Consider the following 23,698-nt stretch of genomic DNA (forward strand, 5'->3'; position numbering starts at 1 on the left):
CCGAATCCAAGAGCACATCAAAACAATCATCCACCATGATCAAGTAGGCTTCATCCCAGGCATGCAGGAATGGTTTAATATACGGAAAACCATCAACGTGATCCATTATATAAACAAACTGAAAGAGCAAAACCACATGATCATTTCATTAGATGCTGAGAAACATTTGACAAATTCAACACCCCTTCATGATAAAAGTCCTGGAAAGAATAGGAATTCAAGGCCCATACCTAAACATAGTAAAAGCCATATACAGCAAACCAGTTGCTAACATTAAACTAAATGGAGAGAAACTTGAAGCCATCCCACTAAAATCAGGGACTAGACAAGGCTGCCCACTCTCTCCCTACTTATTCAATACAGTTCTTGAAGTTCTAGCCAGAGCAATCAGACAACAAAAGGAGACGAAGTGGATACAGATCGGAAAAGAAGAAGTCAAAATATCACTATTTGCAGATGATATGATAATATATTTACATGATCCCAAAAGTTCCACCAGAGAACTCCTAAACCTGATAAACAATTTCAGCAAAGTGGCTGGGTATAAAATTAAGTCAAATAAAGCAGTAGCCTTCCTCTACACAAAAGAGAAAGGAGCCGAGAAAGAAATTAGGGAGATGACACCCTTCATAATAGTCCCAAATAATATAAAATACCTCGGTGTGACTTTAACCAAGCAAGTAAAAGATCTTTACAATAAGAAATTCAAGACTCTGAAGAAAGAAATTGAAGAAGACCTCAGAAGATGGAAAGATCTCCCATGCTCATGGATTGGCAGGATTAATATAGTAAAATTGGCCATTTTACCAAAAGCAATCTACAGATTCAATGCAATCCCCATCAAAATACCATTCCAATTCTTCAAAGAGTTAGACAGAGCAATTTGCAAATTCATCTGGAATAACAAAAAACCCAGGATAGCTAAAGCTATCCTCAACAATAAAAGGACTTCAGGGGGAATCACTATCCCTGAACTCAAGCAGTATTACAGAGCAATAGTGATTAAACCTGCATGGTATTGGTACAGAGTCAGACAGATAGACCAATGGAATAGAATTGAAGACCCAGTAATGAACCCACACACCTATGGTCACTTGATTTTTGACAAAGGAGCCAAAACCATCCAATGGAAAAAAGATAGCATTTTCAGCAAATGGTGCTAGTTCAACTGGAGGTCAACATGTAGTAGAATGCAGATCGATCCATGCTTATCACCCTGTACAAAGCTTAAGTCCAAGTGGATCAAGGACCTCCACATCAAACCAGACACACTCAAACTAATAGAAGAAAAACTAGGGAAGCAACTCGAACACATGGGCACTGGAAAAAATTTCCTGAACAAAACACCAGTGGCTTACACTCTAAGATCAAGAATCGACAAATGGGATCTCATAAAACTGCAAAGCTTCTGTAAGGCAAAGGACACTGTGGTTAGGACAAAAGGGTCACCAACAGATTGGGAAAAGATCTTTACCAATCCTACAACAGATAGAGGCCTTATATCCAAAATATACAAAGAACTCAAGAAGTTAGACCGCAGGGAAACAAATAACCCTATTAAAAAATGGGGTTCAGAGCTAAACAAAGAATTCACAGCTGAGGAATGCCGAATGGCTGAGAAACACCTAAAGAAATGTTCAACATCTTTAGTCATAAGGGAAATGCAAATCAAAACAACCCTGAGATTTCACCTCACACCAGTGAGAATGGCTAAGATCAAAAACTCAGGTGACAGCAGATGCTGGCGAGGATGTGGAGAAAGAGGAACACTCCTCCATTGTTGGTGGGATTGCAGACTGCTACAACCACTCTGGAAATCAGTCTGGAGGTTCCTCAGAAAATTGGACATTGAACTGCCTGAGGATCCAGCTATACCATCTTTGTAGCTACCCAAAAGATGCCCCAACATATAAAAAAGACACATGCTCCACTATGTTCATTGCAGCCTTATTTGTAATAGCCAGAAGCTGGAAAGAACCCAGATGCCCTTCAACAGAGGAATGGATACAGAAAATGTGGTACATCTACACAATGGAATATTACTCAGCTATCAAAAACAACGACTTTATGAAATTCGTAGGCAAATGGTTGGAACTGGAAAATATCATCCTGAGTGAGCTAACCCAATCACAGAAAGACATACATGGTATGCACTCATTGATAAGTGGCTATTAGCCCAAATGCTTGAATTACCCTAGATGCCTAGAACAAATGAAACTGAAGACGGATGATCAAAATGTGAAGGCTTCACTCCTTCTTTAAAAGGGGAACAAGAATACCCTTGGCAGGGAAGGGAGAGGCAAAGATTAAAACAGAGACTGAAGGAACACTCATTCAGAGCCTGCCCCACATGTGGCCCATACATACACAGCCACCCAATTAGACAAGATGGATGAAGCAAAGAAGTGCAGACCTACAGGAGCCGGATGTAGATCGCTCCTGAGACACAGCCAGAATACAGCAAATACAGTGGCGAATGCCAGCAGCAAACCACTGAACTGAGAATAGGACCCCCGTTGAAGGAATCAGAGAAAGAACTGGAAGAGCTTGAAGGGGCTCGAGACCCCATATGTACAACAATGCCAAGTACCCAGAGCTTCCAGGGACTAAGCCACTACCTAAAGGCTATACATGGACTGACCGTGGACTCTGACCTCATAGGTAGCAATGAATATCCTAGTAAGAGCACCAGTGGAAAGGGAAGCCCTGGGTCTTGTTAAGACTGAACCCCCACTGAACTAGACTGTTGGGGGAAGAGCGGCAATGGGGGGAGGGTTGGGAGGGGAACACCCATAAGGAAGGGGAGGTGGGAGGGGGATGTTTGCCCGGAAACCAGGAAAGGGAATAACACTTGAAATGTATATAAGAAATACTCAAGTTAATAAAAGAAAAAGTTAAAAAAAAAAAGTTAAAACTTAGATTGCTGATTCTGTGATAAGCCAGCTGTCACAGTGTGAACGTTATCAAGTTTACCTGCAGGTAGAGCCATGTGTTGAAAGACCGAACCCTCCTCTGTACAGCCTCATGAGAAAGCAAAGTCTCCTCCGTCCCCATGTAAATCTCATGGTACAGAACCTTGCAGCTTCATGAACCCCAAGGCAGAACATTTAGAGATTCTGGATCTTAAACCAAAGAAATAAGAAACACCAAGTAATTACTGTTGTTATGAGCTTTGTATTTCCAGTTAACTTTTAGACTTTAAGTAATTCAAGCTCAGTTTGCTCTACTAAATTACTTTGGTTATTTTGTTCATTAATTATATATGTGTGTGTGTGTGTGTGTATGTGTGGGTGTATGTGTGTGTATGTATATATCTATGTGTGTATATATATTTATGTGTATATATGTGTGTATTTGTGTGTATATGTAACATGTATTATTAATTATATGTGTATGTATTCATATACATGAATGTATGTGTGTGCCTGTGTGTGCACATGTATGTTTGTGAAGGGAAGACAGTGGAAATTTAGTCAACCTGTGAAATAGGAACTGGCCCTTAAAAATGTATTCATCTTTCTTCTAGGAATTGTGTCTACTCCTTCATGCTTTGTGGAAAGGGCAACAGTATTCATGAGAGAATATCCATGAAGCCCAGTGGAGTCTATATAATGTCTGAAACACATTGTACCCTTGAACTCTCACCTCTTCTCTCCCACATCCCATTGACAGAAGCTATTATAATAAAAATATGATTTTTTCTATTTAGGTGGCTGGTGCTTTGCAACTTACTATCTGTGTGTCGGTGCCCTCAGAATTGATAAATATTTCTTTGTATCCAGGCTACTGAGAATCTCAACCACTTTCACTCTCATATGACTGTTGTTACCTCCTCTCTAAGATATCCAGATCTTACACTTAGTGACTCCTCCCTCTGTCTTTTCACTTTCACATTTGAGTGGTTCCCAAAACACAGAAGTCTTTGTCTATCCCATAGAACAGACTCAGTTGCGCCCCTAGACATCAGTTCCTCACCTGAATTCGTAGTATAATGTATGCCCTTACGTGTAAGTACTTGGAAGGACATTCAACAACAGATTTCTGGATATCATAGGAGAGCCTTAAGTTTTGGTCCTGGCACACTACAATATTTGAAACAGTATCTCCAGTATCTCCTGGGAAACCAGTTTAGTTTGGAAACCAGTTTCCAAAGTCTATGAACTTTGGAAAATATTTTTCCTCCACCTCTCATTTTTTTAGGAGCTCCTGGATTGCATGTTCACACACTGTACCTCTGGCTTTATCAGAGCTCCCAGAAACTCACTGAAGCCTTCATGCTTCAGTAGAGCCATCATCTAAGTACATTGCTTCAGTTCTTAATCCAACAAATTTACTTGTAAAGTGAGAAAATTATATTAATCCATAAGAAGCTACTCTGCATTGTATGTATGTATGTATGTATGTATGTATGTATGTATGTTTATATGTATGTAGATTAAACATCTTGGTATATCAAGATACGGTAATATATCGCCTTAGTCACTCAATATTATTATAAGATGTGCCTTGTATTCTCTCATGGAAAACATTGCTTTACTATAAGATTTTGAATTTTTAAGAGGATATGTGTAATACACATATTTGCTGAGATTAGGACAGATACATGAATTACATAAACCCTTAAAATGTATAGGTAGAATTGTCTTTTACTCTTAGTCCTTTTTGTGTATATTTAACATACTAGAGATTCCTCTCATGAGGCATCATAATGTGTCAGTTTCAAAGATTAATAGTAAACTCATTCACCAATATTGTGGTGGGTATGGCATTAAGGAAAACATTTATGAAGCATTTCTACTTGGTATAATTTAACTAAAATGACCCAGGTTGGAATTCTCTACTTCTATAGTCAAGTGCCTTTCATGGTTCTTTCTATCCATTGTAAGAGTCTGAGCTGTTTCTGCCAGAATATGGTCTTTTTTGTTTGGTCGAGTTTCTGTGTCTGTGTACCTGTCTGTGCCCATGTCTATGTCAGTATTCATGTCCGTGACCGTGTCCGTGTGTGTGTGTGTGTGTGTGTGTGTGTGTGTGTGCATGTCTGAGTTTGTTCTTAACAATGAACTCTCTTCTCTGTTTTATTGAATAGCAACAAAAGCAGCATATAGAGAAGAAAAGACAATTACTGCATAGCAAATGTTAGCAAAGTTTTAAAGTCATTGACTTCAACTGACTGCAACTGACCCATATAAAGCAATATAACTAAGCAATATTTATAGATTGTGTACAAAATTTCTGGGAAATATTAATTTTATAAGGCTTTGATTGTCATTTTTTCACCTTTCAACAAATGTTACAACACACTCATAAATACACATGCATTGCTCTCTGTTTCACTGCCAAAGAGGAATACATATTTAAGATTAAAACTGTGTATTAGCTTAAGTTATAAATGCTAATTACTTTAAAATCCAAAGTAAATAAGATTCATATATTGTTCTCTTAAAGGCAGGTAAGACAAGCAGGCTGAGTTCAATGGATAATATAATAGTCTTGAGTGACCTCAAGTTATATCAATAATGCTGTCTGTCAGGTACAGCAGAAGTCCTAGGGTCTTAGTATATAAAAATTACCTTTATAATGGTACACTGTTTTACTTTTCAAAACTATGTTCTTTGGCAGTTAGTCAGGAAATCAGAAAAGATTCTGTGGAAAGAGACCGGAGAGGTGTACAGAGAATCAAGAAATTAAACAGAGGTGTGTAGCAGTAAGGGAATGGCAAACTGGGGATAGCCAGCAGAATGACCCAGATTCCAGGAAAGAAAGAGATTCCCAGGACCCAATGAGGAAATTAGCTGAAATACCCAAAAACGGGGATAGAGAAGCTGTAGAGGCCATTCCCAGGGGTTAGGCATGGCCACCGGTTAATGGATGTGGCCAGCCACTCATTTCAAAAATATTAACACAGAACTGCTCTTGTCTAAAGGCAATACAGGGACAAATTGTAGAGTAGAGACTGAGGGAAAGATTATCCAGAGACCGCCTTACATGATGATCCACCCCACATGCTAACACCAAACCAGGACACTATTACTGATGACAAAAAGTGCTTTAATATATGTTGTAAAACAAAACAAACAAAACAAAACAAAACAAACAAACAAAAAAAACCCTCTCCTTTGAGACAGGAATAAAAGAACACTTCAAGATATTTACAGGACTATGACAATACCTAACTCAATAAAAAGTATAATATATTTCTGATCAAAGTTTTTCCTCTTTATGCAATAGCTAGAGACTATACCAGCATGCCCTTAAATGAAGTTCTTTCTTTATCTCCTAGTACTGAGAATTTCTCATTGGGGAAGAGTAAACTCCTTTAAGGAGGACAATGACATTAATATGGTAAAAGAGGTGAAGTGCTGACAAGTAAAAGAAATTAATGTAGTAAGTGTCATTCATCTAATAGAGTTAGTCCTATGTTTTGGTTACCATTTGTATCATTTTCTCATCTGACATATGTTTATCGTGTTATATCTTGATTTACGGCATATATAAATTTAAGGATTCATGTGTGCCTACATGTGGGCATGTGAAAGCCAGAGGTAGACAGTGAATGTCTTCCTCAATAGCTCTCCAGTTTATATCTTGCCAATGTCACCTTACTCAACATAAATTCATTAATTTGGAGAGAATGATTGACAGTGAGAACCCAGATTTTCTGTCTTCCCTTATCATCACTGTGGTTACAGAAGCACACCATCATCCTCAGGTGTTACATGGGTGCTGGAGACCTGAACATAATTCCTCATGCTTGCATGGTAGACACTTTCTTAACTGCCTTCCTAATACTACATAACATGAACTTTTAGTACTGTGTTTTATATAAAATTTCATTTTTTATTCTCTGGAACATAATGTATTGTCAAGACATAAAATTAAAAATCTAAGAATAGCTAAACATCTAGTTAGTATAGCAGGAGAAATCAACTATTTTTGAAAAGTATATGTAAATATATTATTTTTGCATGTACATGAACGTAAATGTGCCACAACATGCATGAAGAGGCCAAAGAATGAATTGTAGGAGTGAATGGATATATTTGTATTTTCATAATGTAAGGGAATGTTTCATTATGTTGTTTCACATGTGAAATAGTGTATATAAGATGTAAGAGCTTCCTGGGTCCCCTGCAATGTTTTACCCCCCTTGTAAGACCCTTCTGGGTCTCTTGCAGTGTTTGATCACTGCTGAGCCCTGCTGATGCAAGTGGAAGCCTTTTGTTCCTAACAAATGTGTAGTCTGGCCCCGGTACCAACACACCTGGGTGATGGTCAATTCGTTCCTGTCTCTTGTCTTCCCAGTCTTTTGTTTTTGAGATTTAGGCTGATCTTCCTGGATTTCTCCCTAGTTAATTTAGGGCACACAGTCGGTCTTTTGTTACCGAAGTCTCGAGCCGGGGTTTCCCTGTGTGTTTCCCAGAATTTTTCTACCTGGTTAACTTGGGATATATATTTGGTGAATAAAGCTACAGGAGCTCCTTCCTTTTCTTGCTTAACACGAATAATCCGTGTGTGTGTGTGTGTGTGTGTGTGTGTGTGTGTGTGTGTGTGTGTGTGTGTGTTTCTTTAATCAGGCAGGCTTTCACGTGATTCTCGGTGCCCTATTGGTGCGGGCATCAACAATACGATACTTTGCTAATACATATAGATCTTGTTTTGCCTTGGAAGACCCCCGGAGCAGGGAGACATTCACTCAAGTCTCGGGACTCCCAAGAACTCACGTGAGACCGTCCTTGCTGTAATAAACATGAGGTTTATTGATAGGAACCAGTGCAATGGGGTCGAGACTCATATCCCACGCAGGGGCAGTGGTGTTCGACGCCCAGTACATACACAGTCTGCAGATATGCATACACATGGCCTAACCCAGTCATTTCAGCCCACACAAGCCATTTTGGAGAGTAAATTTCTCATGAGCAAGGGATAGGGGCAGTCAGGGATAACCATGAACTAGTGGGTTACACAGCCCATGCCAAAGTCCACTGTTCTTCGGGCAGTCCATAAGTATTGTTTGTTGCCAGTAGCCCCCTGTACCCAAGATCTTTGGATACTGGCCCACTGGGGCATAGGAGCACAGAGCTTTGTGTCCCTGTAACCACAGAACAACTGGGCAGTTTTCCCTTCTATCTCTGCGCAGAGCCAGCACTCTAGGACTGAGAGGCTCTCCAGTGGCCCCTCTTGTTCTTTCTGGGGCATTCCCTGACCCAGTGTCCTTTTTCTTTGCATTAGGCACGCTGATCTTTAGCCAGGAATTCTCTTCTGTTGCCAGGTACTGTCTTCCTAGGTTCCCTAACTATGGTGGCCAGTATATGTTCCTCTCTTGTCATTTATCTCTCTTTAGCTCTCTAGCTTCCTCTTCTTTTTCTCTCTTTTCTTCCCTAACTTTCTGCTCTTTTTGCCCTCTTTCTTTCTTTCTTCCTTTCTTTTTTCAGTCTTTCTGTCTGCATCTTCTTCTACAGCTATTAGTTGCTGTCCACTTTTGTGCACAAACCCTGAACCACACATCAACTTTATTTTCTCTGCAACTTACAATAACTCTCTCAGCGACTTAGCTTAACCCTTCAAGTTTCTGAAACTTTTTCTTCATATCTTTTCCTTACTTTAGCCAAATTGGTGGGGCGTTTTTTCAGCCCCTCAGAGACCCACCATTTGAGTATGACGGTCGACCTGGTGCTCCCTACTTTCAGGCATATTGAAGTCAACAGGCAGAGGTGAGGGCCTTCCATCTGTTTCTGGAACATTTTTTCTGGCCTCTAGTAGGATTCTGTATCTCCTGTAACAGTTACTAACAAGCATCTCAAGTGGGATGGCGAGAAAAGAAGAGTCCAGAAAATAGAGGTCCACCGAACAGGACAAATAAAATTCAGTCACACAGAAAGACAATCAAAAGATTAACAGACAAAATATAGAAGTGCGCACAAAAACAAAAAACAAGCGGCCACCACGAGATCCCACAAAACTGAACTAATTTAGAAGGGAGCTTACAATGACAGATGAGGGAGAGCAGATTCCACATCACTCTTCCTTCTCAACCAAAGACAGATGAATGACAGCAGATCAAAAATAATGGCTAAGTCAAAGGTGCCTTCTGGAAGCCAGCCAATGTCAAACGCTGGACACTCCAAGGAGCAAAAAGTCTGCCGTGGTACAAATTGTGTGCTCTAGCAGTCCAGTGGTCTAAAGTCAAACTCAGGAATCCCATCGTCAAAGTCACAAGTAACACAAAACAAAGACCTAAAACACACAAAGACCACTCTAGAAATACAGACAGCTGGGAGGACGGGTCTCTTCTCCAATCCAGGAGATCACCGAATCCTCACTAGCACCCAGACGGCTCGGAGGATGGGTCTCTTTTCCAGTCCAGGAGAATCACTGAATCCTCACTGGCACCCAGATGGCTGGGAGGACGGGTCTCTTCTCCAGTCCAGGAGAATCACCAAATACTCACCGGCACCCAGAAGGGAATCTCCCAGGTGTCCCTGGCGTTCCCCCAGACCTCCTGGGACGTCTCCCAGGGCAGCACAATCGTTGAGCTCCTGGCACGTCTACTGCTCACACTCACGTCTCTCCTGAGACATGAGCCTCCCTTCTCAGCCTGAGATGGGAGCGACTAAGAAACCAGAACTCTAGAACTCGTGAGCAATTCCAGACCCAGAGTTTAGCCAGCACAAAACACAAGGACTCAGAAAAAGACACAGATGTTATCTCACCTCCAAGTGGGTCTTCGGAGATGAGGGTGGTCACTCATCCTGGACGAGCCCCCAAATGAAAGACTCCCGGAGCAGGGAGACCCTCACTCAAGTCTCGGGGTGATGCAACCCCCCAAGAACTCAAGTGAGTCCTTGCTGTAATAAACATGAGATTTGGGGTTGGGAATTTAGCTCAGCGGTAGAGCTCTTGCCTAGAGAGCGCAAGGCCCTGGGTTCGGTCCCCAGCTCCGATAAAAAGAAAAAAGAAAAAAAAAAATAAACATGAGGTTTATTGATAGGAACCAGTGCACTGGGGTCAAGACTCATATCCCACGCAGGGGCAGTGGAGTTCGAACCCCAGTAACTAAGACAAAGGGAATTTAAAGGAAGAAACCTCAACCCCAGCGGGTAGGGAGGACATCATTGGAAAATGTCGAGAATACCAGTGAAAAATCACAAGGAGGAGCTTCCTGTTTCTCAAGATTGTTTACTTTATGGTCCATCAGTTCCTGTGAGAAGCTTCCTGCTTCTCAAGATTATTCTCTAAGATTTTAATCTAACTTTATGGTCAGCTAGTACAGGTAGAGGGCGGGGTCTGGAATTTGACGTAATTAGGGCTTTTTTAAACTTCTGACTTCTTAGCTGCATTTTTTATTCTTTCAGCCTCAATGCCAATATTACTGATTTCTCTTTTTTTTAACCATATTCATTTTAGACATATTTTGGTAGCCAACTCATGGATGGGAATGGGCTATATAACGAAGAAACACTTGCAAATACACTTGTTTTAATTGGGACTCTATGCTACACTTTGCCAGATCAAAAAGCCAAATTTCTCTGGGACTGTTTTTGAGTCTTTCTATATTTACGAGCACTTTTGGTGGTGGTGGTGGTGTCTGTGCGTGTGTGTGTGTGTGTGTGTGTGTGTGTGTGTGTGTGTGTGTGTGTGTGTGTGTGTATGTGTGTGTGTGCAAAGTAAAGATTGTTCTGCTTGTGTTCCAGGAATGTTATTACAATAGGTTGTGTAAATTAAGGTATAATAGCATATAACTCTTTGCTATAAGCATTTGAAATGGTATCTAGTGGAATATTGGATTTCAAAAATGCAGCTTTTGTGAATTGTCACTAATGAGTTGTGGGTTTTTTGTGAATAGTTGCTCTTAGATAAGACATGCTGTAATTATCTCTTTATTCTTATTTCGGTAAGTAAGTCCAACAAAGTTGCTATTTCACTAAGCTCGTCTTAGGTTACTTCTCTTAATTTATCATTGCCTCTTCTGAGGTGATGAAATGGTTTTGCAATGTCTTTACAGGAAATGTGACAAAATATGGACTTGACTTTTGGTTTAGAAATACTTGCAACTTCATTTTGTACTTTAGAAGAAGTCTCTCCTTTTCTGACTCAGGCACAAGAACTATTATAAAAAATCAATAGAAAGAAAAAGAGAAATATAATAGATGTGATTATTTTTTCCAGATCAAGGGAATCTAGGCAGTTGGGATCAAAGAAATATCTGTAGTACCATACATATAAGGTAGAAGAATTAATCTCATACAATAGTCAGAATTGCAAAATCAAGACTGCCTCTGACCAGGAACAGAGACAGCAGAAGTCTGGGTAGAGGGGTGGGCTCTTAAAGGGTTTTTGACTATGCACAGGGTGAGATTACAAAACTGGCATTGCAGGGTTGGGGATTTAGCTCTTTGGTACAGCGCTTGCCTAGCAAGCAGAAGATCCTGGGTTTGGTCCTCAGCTCCGGGGGTCGGAGGGAACAGGCATTGCAGGAAGTATTGTTTGGTCACCAACTTTAAAACTTTGTTTAGCTATTAATTCTGCGTCACCTGTTCAGGGATATTCAAATCATGAAGCTTGTAGGCAGGGGAAGGGGCAGGGTGACTATGCACAGGCCTCTCATCCTAAAAAAGGAAATACAGCAATTGGTATAATGACTATGATAATTTATATACCATTTGGCACAACTGATCTGTTCTACATAAACATTATTCTGAAGTAGGCACTTCAGAAAAAAATTATAGATATGAAAGAAACATAAATATTTATATAATATTTATATAACAAGTATGTAACAGCAAATGTATGCCCGAAGGAAAATACCTGAGTTAATTACATGTTTCATGATTGAATATAATACAGCAATGAAGAGAAATGGTTCTAGAAACTAATCAGTGTGTATGCATTTATGATCTATGATTTTGAATTTGTATATAATATTAAATCAGAGAGAAGGATAATTTAATTTTATTCAATAAAAGTTAATGTAGCAAATTAAAGTATGTAACATCTTCAGAAACATGTAACAAAAATGTATTTTCAAAGGAAATAAATTAATAATGCAAAAGATGAAATATTGTGGTTGCCTATTCAATATGTACAAAAAAGGCTAAAGAGAATTTGAGACTTAAATCTTATAATAAGTTATTTCTTGAACTCTGTAATGTGTAATTCACAAGCACACATTTATACAGATGTAATATGTAGGAACTATTTAAATCAAAAATATGAAATGAATACATACATGCTTTCAAACATTTCATTAATTACCTGATTGTGGTCCTGTACATATTTGCCATTCTGTTATTTACTGCGAAGAATGAGTTCAAATAACAAAGGTGAAAAAGTCCTATGTTAGAAATCTGAAAACATGAGGCTTATAGCTGCCCCTGCCCGCAGAGGCTTCGTAATTTACAGGAACCAAGAGGGATCCAAATCTGAGGAGGAATGGGCGAGAAAGAGGAGCGAGATCAAGCAGTGTCCTTGTCAAGGTCTGTATATTGAGAGGAATGTACAGCATTTAAAACTCTGAAGCAAGAATTGAAGCAGGAACCGAAGCTTAGGGCGGCGGCAGTGGGGGGTTGTGGGGAAAGTACTGGGAAGTGCCCAAGGACATAAGGTGAATCATTAAACTGCAAGATATTCTCCTTAGAAAATGAGGCAACAGTCTTCCCGGGACAAGTCCTTTGAAAAGGTCAAGCCCTTCTCAGGAATCTTCTCAGGGCAGGGCTCTAGCTTTGCTTAGTCCGGACTTACAGTCCCCAACATATAGTAATCACAAATTCTTACACAAACTTCTAAAACATATATTTATTTTGAATGTATGAGTGTTCAACTACAGTCACACACACACACACACACACATATCTTTACGTGTGCATGTGTGTGTGTGTGTGTGTGTGTGTGTGTGTGTAATATGATTTCTTGATATTTGAAGCTTGCTTTACAGGAGTTTGTGAGGCACTGTTTGAGTAATGGAAATAGAAGCAAAGCCTTGTGTAAAATCTGCAAATGCCACTGAACACTGAAACACTTCCCTAGCTCCTCACAGTTTCTCTCTCTCTCTCCCTCCCCCCCCCTCTCTCTCTTTGTGTGTGTGTGTATGCATGTGTGGGTAAATATTTGATCAAATGATTATCTTAATTAGAAAAAATAGATCATGATACCTGATTAATAATGCTTTCATGAATGAAATGGAAATATTATTTTTTAAAATGGATATTTTATGTATTTACATTTCAAATGCTGTCTCTTTTAACCATCTCCCATCCTCCCTTCTTGCTCCCCCTCCTTCTATCAAGATGCTTCTACTCCTACCCATCTACGCCCACCTAAATACTGTGGCATTCCTCTACACTTTTATGCTTGTCACAATATAGTCATAATGAAGTAACACTTGTGGAAAAGGTATTTCTGGCACTATTTATAGAACTACAAATTGACTTACTCAAGGTTCACAGTCAAGTGTATAGACTGAATCTCAACTTTGAACTAGTCTTTTATGTCCTTCTTGCATTTTGTGACTATGAAATAGTATTGAAATTTTTTATTTGTGTCTCTCAAATAGAAAATTTAAGAGCTGTAAAAGCAAAATGACCAAACTAGAAAAAAAAAACAAAACAAAACATCAGAATCATCAAACAAATGGGTTTGACTTAAATTACATATATAAAAGTTTTACCAACAGCCCATTCTGTTGCTTTGATGTATTAAAACTAAGAAAATTCTAGATGAGGTTGTTTTTACAGTGAAGAATATAAGAAATATAAATTGTGGTACGTTCAATTGCAATAGAAAATCAAGTGAACATATATGCAATAAACCATTGTCTTCAAGTCAAACTATGTTTAAAAACAATATAAGCTTTACAAAATTTTGGTGAGTTAGGCATTTTAATATCTGTTAAATATGTGAGTTATATGGAGTAGTTACACTTAAGAGACATATTATGTATTTAGTGTCTAACAACTAAAAATCAGGCCTTGTGCTTCTTTGTTTGTTTGTTTGCTTATTGTGTTACTTCATGTGTATATGTAACTGATAGCTGGCAGGCTTTGTCATTCATTTAGCTCTTTCCACCAAGTTTTGAGGCAGGATTTTGCTTGTTGTTTTGTGCTGTAATCACAAGGCTAGCTAGCCTGTGAGTTTCTGCCTAATTTTCCCTTTTTTATATCCTATACCATATGAGTGGTGGGATTACTGTACTAGCATATCTGCCTTTTTATTTGAGATAGACTCAAGTTTTCAGGCTTTCTCACTTTTAAACACTGAGCCATTTTCTTAGCCTTAAGTCACTTATTTCCTTTTCCAGTTTATTCTTTATGCCATACTGTAGCTTATTATAGGAATAATATTTTAAATAGTTAAAATAATATTTTTCTTTAAAATTTATTGATAAATTAATGTGATATTCCATGAAGTGTTAACTAAAGAGTAGCAATTCTTAATAAAAGGTTGATTTAATCCCCTCATCTGTAAACTTTTCACCAAGGTGCAATGTAGTAATAGAGCAAAACAAAATGCAGTGGGATATACCTATAATTTGGGCAACTTTATGCTGTCAGTAGTATTCTGATATAAAGGTGAAAAGGAACATTCAAATTTCCAGTGCAATAATTAGACCTAAGAGTTATCTTGTTCATCCCAAAGACTGGCATCCATTGTGCTAGGGGAGACCATTGTGCTAGGGGAGTCTTCAAATGAGATAAGCAATTATTAGTCTAAGCCAGCTACAATACCTATGTTATAAAAAAATAATTACCCTGTCAAAGTAAGCTTAAGTGTACAATGGTGGTAAACATAACTTTATGGTAAATAGCAGCTCTTTAATTGGATTCATGTTTTGCTTAACAATACAGAAAATAAGCCAAGTACTGGAAATCTAGTTAACCTCGAGGACAAATGTAGTTATTGATCTTGGAAGAGAACCACCACTTTACTAAACCAGAATAATCTCTAAATTCTAAGTGTTTCCACAGATAAGAATTGTACTCAATTGTCACCTAGGTAAATTTGAATGATGGAGACTATTACAGGTAAATGAAAACTGATTACAACGTACAGTTGTGGAGCCCAGTGCCTCCTGATATATCTACAACAACTTTGACAACTAAGGCTCCAGGATCTTTGTGTAAGAAATGTTGTAAGACACAGAGAAGTAAGAAGTTTGGTGCAGTTTTCTGTCTGCTAGTAAAGTCAGAATCTATACCTATAAATTTTTACTAACATAACAACCTAAATGCAACCTTAACATGGATGACATCTATGGACATGTGATCATAGATGGAAACAGTTCACACATCCTCAGCTATGGTTTAAGAACTACTAAAAATGCTGAAAGCAGAAGAAATGGTTTCTTAAGGGAAGAGACAAGCAATTAGTTATCCAATAACAAATTGTCAGTCCTGAAAACAAACATACGAACACTTTATACACACTGAGCAGGGTGTATTCATGTACTTAGAAAAATTGCTATGAATTTGAGAACAAAAGGAGAGCTCATTATGGGAGGGTTTGCATGTTGTGGACTAGGGGAAGGAATTATGTAGTAATATAATAATGTAATAAAAATAACCATAATCTCAAAAATATATTAAAAGAATTATTCTGTACACTAGAGTTTGCTTTTATTTTGCTTTGTTTTGTTTGTAGAATTTAACACTTCCTGAAAACACAGCCACAGAAGAGACAGAAGAAAGAACCATTATTGACATCAACTTCTTGATTCACCTTAAATCAACTATTTGGACACACATTTCCTTCATTGCCTTAATTTCGTCTTCCACTATAAGTTTATTTTCTGACATTAACCATTTCTATGCCTGTTTTAAATTCTAGCACACAGAGGCAAGACTTCTGAACTGTGTGAAGGTGCTAGGCTTTTCCTAAGATTTACTGTGAGAACACATTGGTACTGAAGGCTACACTGACAACTCTATGGGATGCACAGCAGTCACCAGAGAACAGTGTTTCCTACACATCCTATGAGCATCCCTTTTGAGAAGTCTAATTCCATGCTCTGGCTCTGATATTTGTCATGGGAAACAGGAGGCTTGTTTTTTGTTTGTTTATTTGTTTGTTTGCTTTTAAATGATAGTCTACATTTGTTTTAGTGTGTATGGGGAAGTATCTGCTTGTGTGTGCAAATACTTGTGTTGATGCTCATGTCTTCCTCTATGTTCACCTATATTTATGAATATTTCTGTGTAAATCACATGCAGGGATCAAATTTCAATGTCTGCTTTCCTTTCCAGTCACTCTCTACCTGTGTTTGAGTGAGTTTTTAGGCAGTAAGGAGCTAAGAAAAGCACTGTATCTTCTTTGACCATAACTCTATATTTCTTAACTTTAGAATTTAATATTCCTTCAAGCAATATGCTATAGAATCTCAACTGTGTAAAAAAGACTTTACCAAATCAATGCTCATTGTGTAAGATCCCCTTTTAGATGGTCTTTTCTGGACAGCTTTTTCTGTGGTAGATTTCTGTTTTCAGCATCCTCAGACATTTCTTTAATTACCTTGATCTGAGGTCCTTATCCATGATAAGAAAGGGATAGTCCATACATTTAGGAAATATGATTTAACTTCTAAAGTTCCATAAAAGATAACAAGAACAGAGAGATGAATTGAGTCTAGATGAGCCACAGAAAAAATTCTAAGAGATGGGGAGTTTTCTGCCCTTTATATTCTGCCACATCTTCATCCTCATCCCAGACACATGGTTTCTACTTCTGGTTTTCATTGTGGATCCACTTTAAAGTTTCCGTGTTATCCTCTAGGAAATGTTGGATGTGGTTGTACCTCAATCTCATGGAGCTGTTTAAGCTTGAGTGCTTTGTAGTTAGAGGTTATGCCTTCTGTCTTCCTCAAACATGCCAGGGAAAAGATTCATTGGTCCAGCTTTCTTCACTGTGTACAAATCTACTATAAACTCCTATGGAAAGTGATGATTCTTGTGGGAAATTGAACAGTGGTGATGAGCTGTTCTTAATCTATATGTAGGGAATAATAATATTATCTTATACTACATTATTGTCTGTTTATATCTTTTCCAAAACCTGAAAATATGTGTGGTCTGTGGAGTGTGTATATATTTTATGTGTGTATGTGTACTTGTCAATGTGCTTTTGGTGCAATCAGAAAGAGGAGGCAAACATAAGCTGATGTTTTTCAATCACTATTCACATTGTCTTTTAGCACAGTATTTTACACTGAACCAGAAATTCACTATTTCACAAGGATAGGCCAGGGTGACCCAGGAATCCATCTGTGTTGGCCTTCCCAGTGCAGGTGTTTCATTCATAGGCTTGCTGCCTGCTGGGACAGTTTCTTTTTCTTTGTTTTTTGGTTTTGTTTTTTTTTTAACAGTGCATAAAGCTCTTTACCTATTAAGATATTTTGCAGCAACCTAAGTTTAGAAATTTTTCATTCATATTTTAAAACTAATATTTCTTCTCATCATTTAAGATGCTTTCATATTCACTCTCTTTGAGCAATAATGACTTGGAACCAATATGAAAACGCTCTAATTTTTGGTTTTTATATAATGCCCTGCATTAACAGGTCTTAATCAACCTTCTCCCAAAAGTATTTATTATTCATTTTTCCCTCCTCATGTCTGTCATTTCCTATTACCAATCCTAGTCTTCTTTTATACATAACAGATAGTCTTTTAATTAACCTTTCTATCTTTAAAATCGTGTCATTTCAATCTATGTTTCCTGTTATTAATGGAAGAAAAACAATTTAAGTTTTCTTTTGACATGTAATTTACAACACTCAGACCACAGATTCAGACAAGTCCAAGATTTAGGAAACCAATGCATTGAGAAGGTCAATAAATCAACCAGCCCACTGTAGCTATAAAGAACCGAAATATCTTTTAATCCAATTTCAGAGCAGTGTATGAATGTTGTTAAGAGATATTATCAAATGCCTTCACACCACCAAGTCTTTCTTATTTTGTTTCATTCTGAAAAACAATAACATCCTTTAAGATTAATTTTGTCTGTGAATTGTAACATGTAACCTCCTGAGTTTGTGCTACTGTATACATCGTAGTGCATGTTTCATTTCTTGGTGAGTACAATGACCCCTGACTTTTACTGAATTAATAATTGTAATGTTAGTTTTGTAGTGGATTGAACACTTTCAAGCTTGATATGAAAAAATGGCTCACTGACCAGGGAAGGTGATTAATTTAGGGAAAGTCTCTCTCTCTCTCTCTCTCTCTCTCTCTCTCTCTCTCTCTCTCTCTCTCAGAGCTGGGATGGTTATTTTTTAAGAACGGGGCCCTCAGTTTGGGTCCGAAGCATTTGTGTAAATGTTAGGAGGGTAGCACAGGAATGTAATCTTAGTGCCAGTAAAGCAAAGACAGATGCTTTATGAATTTGCTGATGAGTAAATATTGCCAGCCAGAGAGCTCTGAGTTCACTGAGAAACCTGGCCTTAACGCAAACAAATAAATAAAAGAAAGGACGAGGACAAAAAAATATAAATAAAATAAATGACTCAGAATGGCTCAGTCGGTATGATTCTATTAGCATGTCCTTGAGGATCCACCCAACATTTAATAGCCTAGAATAAGCCAGTCTCCCTAATAAAATGCCTGTTTTCTCTTTCTCTGTCTCTGTCTCTGTGTCTCTGTGTCTCTGTGTCTGTCTCTGTCTCCGTTTCTCTCTCCCTCCCTCCCTCTCCCTTTCCCTCTCTCTCTCTTTCTCCCCCTGTCTATCCCCCCTTTGTCTCTTCTCAATAAAGCGTCTTATATTAGGTTTGTGCCATGTCTTGGTTTCTCAGAGGGAATGCCTTTTGAGTGGGCCTGCCCAAGAGCTAGCTCCCTTTCACCCCTTCACCACCACCATTTTATAAAACACAACATTGGTGCAAAAAGACACCGTCTTTAGAACTATGCTTTCTGGCTCACGCCCCACTAGTAGGTAAATGCCACCCAACCTTTAACATCTCCCAGAGTTCTAGGAATTGACCTCTCTTCACTCAGGCCTTCCTGGCCAGTTGTGCCCTTTCAAGCTCTCTTCTCCAAATCTCTTCCGTAGATGAAACCCTGATGCTTTTGGCTCTTTCTACATTCTGACTTTCTGAAAGTCATGATACCAGGCACTGAGACTCCTGGGAATAGCTAGGCTAAGCTCTGACCCTGGTTGAATTGACCCATTAAATGCTTGTATTAAATTTGTCCTCTTTGGCTTCTGGGGGAAGGCCTGGCTCAGTTGACTCCCCGCTTCCCCTTTTCCACTCACAGAGACTACTCTCTGACTCATCGATCAAAGACCTCAATATAGAATCAGAGATTAATCTAATAGAAGAGTAACAGAATGTGAAACATCCTTAAATACACTGGCACGGCAGAGTGCTTTCTAAATAGAACACCAATGGCTCAGGCACTGTGGTCAAGAATAAATAAATAGATCCTCGTGAAATTAAAATGGTTCTTGTAGGGAGAGGACACCATATATTAGACAAAATGGTAGCCTACAGATTGGAGAATTAATTTAATAACCCTTCTTCCAAGAGTGGGCTGATATCAAAAATAAAGAAATCAAGAAATTATACTCCAAAACCCCCCAAATGAAATAACCCAATAAAAATAGGGTACAGAACAAAACAGAGATTTCTCAGGTGTCTTGAACTGCCAAGAAGCAATTGGGAAATATTTAATATCCTTAGACACTGAGAAAAGGGCAAATCAAAATGACCTTTGATTGTACCATATGCCAACAAAATAATTAAGATAAAAACCTCAAGAGACACCACATGCAGGCAAGGATGTTCAGAAGGAAACAACTCCTCAATTGTTGCTGGGATTGCAAACTTGTAAAACCACTCTGGAAATCCATCTGGTGGTTCCTTAGAAAATTGGAAATAGTTCTACCTGAAGACTCAACTATGCTGCTCCTGGTCATATACTGAATATCTATACCTCCATACCGCAAGGACATGTATTTCACTATATTCATAGCAGTTTTATTCATAATAGACAGAAACTGGAAGCAACACAGGTATCCCTAACATGACGAATGGATAAAGACAATATTATACACTTATACAATGGAATACTATCCAGCAAAAACATCATGAAATATCAGGAAAATGGTTCAAACCAGAAAATATTATCCTGAGTAAACTGTCCCAGACGAAAGAGGGTGTGCATGGGATTTTCTCACTGATAATTGCATATTATCCAGAAAGTTCAGAATATTCATGTTATATCCCACAGAACCAAAGAAGTTAAACAAGGAGGTAGGCCCAAGTGAGTACGCTTGAATCCCATGTAGAAGGGGAAACAATATAATTATGGGAGGCAGATTGAGGAAGGAACATGGATGGGAGAGGGTAGGGTGGAGCCTGGTGAGAACAGGGAGACAGGATCAGGACTGGAAGTGACAGGAGACTGTTCCAGAGGGCCTTGCAAAAGAATGAAAATATGCAGCTGGTGGGGGTTGGAGGTTTGGTGGATTTTCTAGGAATTCTCAGAGATACAAGATAAAGGAGGCTCCAGGAGGCAACATAGTTGACCTTAGTTGAATTGCCCAACAGTGCAGAGGTGAAACTTGGAGTTACCTTCAGTAGCATGATAGGATCCTCAGAGGATGGATGAGACCATCAACACACTTTTGAAATTTTTGACACAAAATTGTTTCTTTCTGAAAGAACTTTGGGAGTAAAGAAGAAAAGTAAACTTAAGAAATTGCTACCCAATGACTGGTCAATTTTTAAAACCCATCCCATGGGCAGGCACCAATCCCTTATACTATTATTGATGCTATGTTTGCTTGCAGAAAGAAACAAAGCATAGCAATTCTCCTAGAGGCTCTCCCATAGCAGCTGAGTGAAACAAATGAAGATACCTAGATAACCATTAGACAAAGGCTGTTGATTCTTATGGAAGAGTTAGTTGAAAGATTGAAGGCCCTCAAAATAATGACAGCCCCACAGGAAAACCAACAGTGCCATGCAACCTGGACTTCTAGGAGCTCCCAGAGACTGACCCACCAACCAAAAAACATACATGGGCCGATCCAAGGTCCCTGGCACATATGTAGCAGAGGGCTATGATTTCTGATATAGTGGAGAAGATGCAACAAATCTTGAAGAGAATTGATGCTCCAGGGTAGGGAAATACTGGGGAAGGGCTACCATCTCAGAGGTGGAGGTAAGGGGTAATGGGGGAGGAACTCTAAGAGGATGGACTTGGAGTGGGCAGTAGTTATGATATAAATAAATAATTGAATTAATAAAAAAGTAAATAAATTAAATAATTAAAAAAGATATATGATGAACATTGATAAAAAGAAAAATAATTACTTATAATGATAGTCATTCCCTTTAAAGAATACAGTAGTCACTATGACCCTGCTTTCTATGTGCCTCCCCCTGGTAAGGTTTTCTGACTCAAAACATTTAAGATCAATGTGATTTTTAAAATGTTCTTTTGACCCAGAACACTTCAGAATGTTCTCAAGAACAGTTAAAATTATTTTCCAAACACTTGTATTAAATTTAGACTCCTAGCTGAGTGAACTGAGCACTCAAACATTGATGTTGGAAGACTGATCTAGACTTTTGCTTGCCACTGCCAGCAAGTCACTTCACCACATAATTCAAGCATTTCATCTGTAAAATTGGAATAAAAGCATTCAGGAAAATGTGCAGATTTCTGAGAGTAACTTTGCGAAAGTGTCCTGAATGTGCACATGATTCTTGAACTAGAAAAATGACAAGGTATTTCCCTCTCCATTCCCACTGTTGTTCTTTGTCCCAAATAAGGGATGGAGCTCCGTGGATCTTGTACTCAAATGCCATAAATTGGGACAATGTGAGTGTTAACAAAGATAGAAATGTGTAGCTGTCAAGCATGTCACTGTCAAGCAAATGATGACAGTATTTTGAAAGCTCTCTATGCTTTATGAAAAGATATTCTTAGCAGGGCAACTTTAATAATTTTATCAAAACATTAATATCCTCTAACAAGCCAAACTGAGATAATATGAACTATTTTAGAAGTTTGATGCTTATCAAGATGGAAAATCTGCTGAAACTGAGCCTTACCTCCAAAGTCTTCACTGAGGGAGATATCAGCTGTGGGTTATAAATTCTATTGCTCAGTCTGTTTCCAGCTATCTTTCATTCAAGGTCTGGGGACAGTAGTCCCCACCACTCATGCTATCATGCTCTTAGCAACTTCTATGTTGTGTCTGGTACACAATCAAATAGCAAGCCTTTCATTGAGAAATCAATTATATTGTTCGATGTAGTACATAATGCAAAAAGCAGGTGGCTCAAACTGGAAATAATGATCATATAAACTTCTGAGATTATGAAAATAATTTCAGCATGGAGAGGTTCCTGATGTGAATAAGTAGATATAAAGACATAGATAGAGAAATCATGATACATTCACATGTTAGCAATCAGAGGTTTGGTGCCATAATCTATGTAAAAGGAAAAAGTACCTCTTACCTTGAGTCATTCCACAGCCTCCGAGTGATCATGAGTTCAGAACCTCCCTTGCTTTCTTGAGAATTTTTTTAAAAAATTGTTTTGTATATGAGTGTATGCCTGAGTGTGTTTATATGTGCATGTACAATCCACACAGAGGATAGACAGGTGGTCAGATATTCTGAAATTGATAATATACTTCTGAATTTCTTTGTTGGGAATTCAACCTGAGTCATCTGCAAAAGGAACAAGTGTTCTTAATGACTGATGTATCTCTCTAGCTCACTATAACTCTCTTTTTCATGAAGGATCCCCAAACACAAATGTGACCAATCTGTAAGTTGCAGCAGGAAGAAATACTACAAGTAAAAAGGCTTCAGTACTTTCCAGTCCATGGTTTTATTTCACTTGGTGTGGAGAATAATCAGAAGAGATGCATACATCTAAATTCATAATGATTGCTGGAGAGAAAGCTCTACATTCTTCTTTTCTTCCTGTGAACTAAGTTTCGATGCAAGGGCTTGTATCAGGGTGTTCAGAAATACCTAGAACTCCAATTATTTGGCATCTGACATACCCTTCTAGATTCTATAAGCAGCAATATATTTTACACAGAAACAACACACAAACACATATTATATACATAAAAATACTTTTACCTCATTGAGTACTATATCTTCTGACATGGGTTCCAGTAATCAACACGTACAATGTGGTCCATATAAAGATATATTGAAATTCTGCTCTCTAGGGACAGTATGCATTTTGAAGATTGTTGAGACTTGTTCACAACCAGGGTAGATCTCTATTTGGACAGAAAATCTCCTTTGAATAAATTTCGAGGAATTCCTCTACCACCAAGGAAAATGCTAAGAAAAGTCTACAACATGTTGAATTAGGTATTTATGTATTTTCCCTGTCATTTGATATGCGTGTATATACCTTTAGTATTACTGAAAACCTAAACACTGATAAGAAAATATCAGTAGGAGAGATAAAGATATTGTAAGAATCAAGTTGAATGATTGATGTGATTAAATGACGTGAAAAGTCACAAGCTAGCTAGACTAAGAAATCACTATAATGTAAACCTTATAAATGACAATTATTTTATTCTGCAAACAATACTATACATTTATATGTGGTTGCAGCAATATTTATTATATGATACAACACACACACATTTATTAAAGTTTTTACAACAAAAATCACAATGCCAATTGACAACTTAACCTAAGATTAGGATGTTTGTATGGGTAT

Source organism: Rattus rattus, chromosome 10, assembly GCF_011064425.1.
Source record: "Rattus rattus isolate New Zealand chromosome 10, Rrattus_CSIRO_v1, whole genome shotgun sequence".
Classification (NCBI taxonomy): Eukaryota; Metazoa; Chordata; class Mammalia; order Rodentia; family Muridae; genus Rattus; species Rattus rattus.